Source organism: Bombina bombina, chromosome 7 (assembly GCF_027579735.1).
Source record: "Bombina bombina isolate aBomBom1 chromosome 7, aBomBom1.pri, whole genome shotgun sequence".
Taxonomy (NCBI): Eukaryota; Metazoa; Chordata; class Amphibia; order Anura; family Bombinatoridae; genus Bombina; species Bombina bombina.
The window spans coordinates 24,918,951-24,922,297 of record NC_069505.1 but is presented as its reverse complement, the minus strand read 5'-3'; the positions used below and the strand labels follow the sequence as shown (position 1 = coordinate 24,922,297).

General features: G+C 38.5%; 1 non-coding gene across 1 annotated transcript; it reads left to right on the top strand.

Annotated features, from left to right (window-relative positions):
• The first annotated feature begins 2,718 nt into the window (after positions 1–2,718).
• LOC128636814 (U2 spliceosomal RNA) lies at positions 2,719–2,909 on the top strand. The gene has a single exon (XR_008398736.1). It is a non-coding gene; the product is annotated as a U2 spliceosomal RNA (small nuclear RNA).
• Positions 2,910–3,347: the final 438 nt, after the last annotated feature.

Below are 3,347 nucleotides of genomic sequence, written 5' to 3'. Positions count from 1 at the left end.
TATCCTTATTTCAGATCTTTTGATAGACTTGCATTTCAGGCACTTAGTGTTAACTCAAATAATTTCACATGCATGAGCACAGTGTTATCTATATGATAACCCCCTAGCTGTTAAAAATAGTCAAATGCAGAGGCGGCCTTCAATGGCTTAGAAATTAGCATATGAGCCTACCTAGGTTTACCTTTCAACTAAGAATAACAAGAGAACAAAGAAATGATGAAAAAAGTAAATTAGAAAGTTGTTTAAAATGACAAGCCCTATCTGAATCATGAAAGTTTAATTTGGACTTTACTATCCCTTTAAGCTGCTGCAAAATTGCTCATCTGCTGTCCTGAAGAAGGAAATAGCAGATAAATAGATTTTCTTTCCTAAGATATGATGAGTCCACAACGTCATCAATTACTCTTTGGAATATCTCTCCTGGCCAGCAGGAGGAGGCAAAGAGCACCACAGTTAAACTGTTAAGTATCACTTCCCTTCCCACAAGCCCCAGTCATTCTCTTTGCCTTGGTGCATGGAGGAGGTGAAGTTTTGGTGTCTGAAGAAAATTGGATTTCTTTCACTACAAGCAAGATTTAAATACTTTGAAAGCTAGAGTAGGTTTACTATGATCTTTCCTTTCTTCAATGATTGGATCTAGCCATAGTTCAGGTCAATCTCTTCAGTAGGGTAGTGGTGGCTTTAAAGCAGTTAAGAACTTGTGAGATGGGCCTTGCTGTGTTTTCCTAACATTTTTGCTGCCCTAGTATAGAAAGCCAGATTTACTCTGTTCTTTCTTTCTTTCTTTTTTCTACAGGTCTCTGTGAGGAGTGGCGTCCTCTCACACTGTGTAGGCTGTCCTCCTGCGGCATAAAGAATTACCAAACGACTCCCCTAAATGACGGACAATAGATGAATAATTCATCTGAAACAAGTTTTTTATCTAGTGACCAATTAGAGACAGATATAAAATAGCTCCTTCATATATCAACCAATCACAGTACAGCATATAGGAATGTTGGACTTCTGCACTCAACAGAATACTCTTTCTGGGGGGGGGGGGGAGTAGGAAGTTATAATCAGATTCAAATGAAAGAAAAAGCAGGCAAAATAGATAATGAAAGTGCATTGCAAGGTCTTCTCTCTATACATTATTAGATTTTACTGTGGAGTGAAAATGTATGTTTTACGCCATTTTAAAACTACTGACATTCACTTGCATGTAGTTACAGCTAATAGAGTATTTCTTCTATAAAATCATCATTTTTAGCAAAACTATCTGCAGAATGACATCCGATGAGGTCAAGGTACTGAAACCAATTATGACGAAGGAAACGTTTCTTGAGAGAGACTATTGCAATTGCTAACATACAAAGCAATTAGCCACACATCAGGGCTAGGTGAGTGGAATACAATATGCATAATTATAATTGATCAATTCTGAAGTGATCCAGCTGTTTCGCAAATGCGTTTTATCTTCTCCTCTTCCTATAACACAAATTACTGGCCAGGAGCTATGATTCATTCCTTCATTCTCCTCTTCCCAACTCATCAAAGAGCGTCACGATTATATCAGATACGTTTATGTTTTTCCAATTAGGGATCAAAACAATGGTTGGAAAAAGAAGCTGTGTGTAATTTAAAGGAACAGGTATTTTATGGAAAAAAATGTTGAAGTTGTTTATTTAGAAACTAAAAAAAAAGTGAAGGTTTAACATGTCCAAATTTACGTGCAAAGTAAAAGTAAAGACAAACTTAACCTTTCTATGGTTCAGATAGAGCAGTGATTTTAAACAACTTTCAAATGGACTGTTGTTGTCTAATTTGCTTTGTTTTCTTGGTATCTTTTGTTGAAAAACATATTTAGGTAGGCTCAGGAGCAGCAATGTAATGGGAGCTAGCTGTATGAAGAATTAGTGTACTCCCGTTGGGTTTTGTGCACATAAGGGCCTCAATCACATACTTGGCGACGTGCGCAAAAACCAGCATCGACAAATTTTTCTTTACTCAAGCAATCACAAACCCGGTGCAGCAGCCAAGTTACGCACGTAGATTTTACATGGCGCGCGCAGTTTTAACTCCCATAAACTAAGATAGAACTGGCGTTGGCAGTCAGTATCACAATGGCAGCCCATGGACTTACACGTGCAGAATGGATATATTTTACTCCATTTTCAGCTCACCACACATAGACAGACGCAGCAACACTTGGGCACAGTAAAAAAAACTGCGTAACTCCCTGGAAGCCTTAACAAACACCTAATGCATGCGCAATCACATACATTTTATCCGCACATATCAAAAAGTTAAACCTAAAATAAACACTAATTAAACTATTAACTCCTAAACCACCATCTTCCCACAATGCAAATTATGTAAGTAAACTATTAACCCCTAAATCGCCATCCCCCCACATTGCTAAGTACCTAATTAAACTATTAACCCCTAAACCGCCATCCCCCCACAATGCAAAGTATGAAACTAATAGCTCAAACCCCTAACCTAACACCCCCTAAATTAAACCCAATTAAAATACATATAAATAAAATTAAAAATATACTACCTTTAAATAAACATTACAAAAAATAAAAAACCTACATTACACAAAAATCTAACATTACAAAAATAAAAAAGCCTAAAATTACAGAAATAAAAAAAAACTACCCTTCCAAAATTATCCAAAATAAAAAAAAATATATTCCTATTCTAATATCCCCTTTAAAAAAACACCCCAAAATAATCGCTTCTCGGCCTTTTGGCTAAGATCAAGTGTAGTATCTGTTCTTATCAGTTTAATATCTGATACGCGCCCTATCTGGGTGCCATATATTAAATGGATTTTTGAAACAGGGAGATGGAAGAAGAGCTTGCTCTGTCCACTCCACGCATTGACCTGGTATTGCAGTACCTCCAGGACCGAAAAAAAAAAAAAACACCCCAAAATAAACCCCCCCAATCTACAAATAAACTACCAATAGTCCTTTAAAGGACTTCATCATTGGTGAGTACCAATTTAGGGCTTAGGGGCCTAGTTATCAATGTGTCTACTTTTCCTGCCTTCGCCGGCCCAATACGCCCGCCTAAGCTCGCCTCACATCGCCGCCGCGGACCTGTAAAAATTCGCCTAAGTTATCAAAAAAGCTGTCAAAAAGCCGCGCACCAAGTACGGGGCGATGAGCAGCGGACTGTGATAGTTATCACTCATCCGATCTCGCTGCTCTTCGGCTTTTTTACAGCTTTCTTGCTAGCCTGTCACTAAGCACCCACACTAAACTACACTGTTCTAACCCCTATACCGGCGCCCCCGGAGCCCCCCGCAACTAAATAAAGTTAGTAACCCCTAAACCACCGCTCCTAGACCCTGCCGC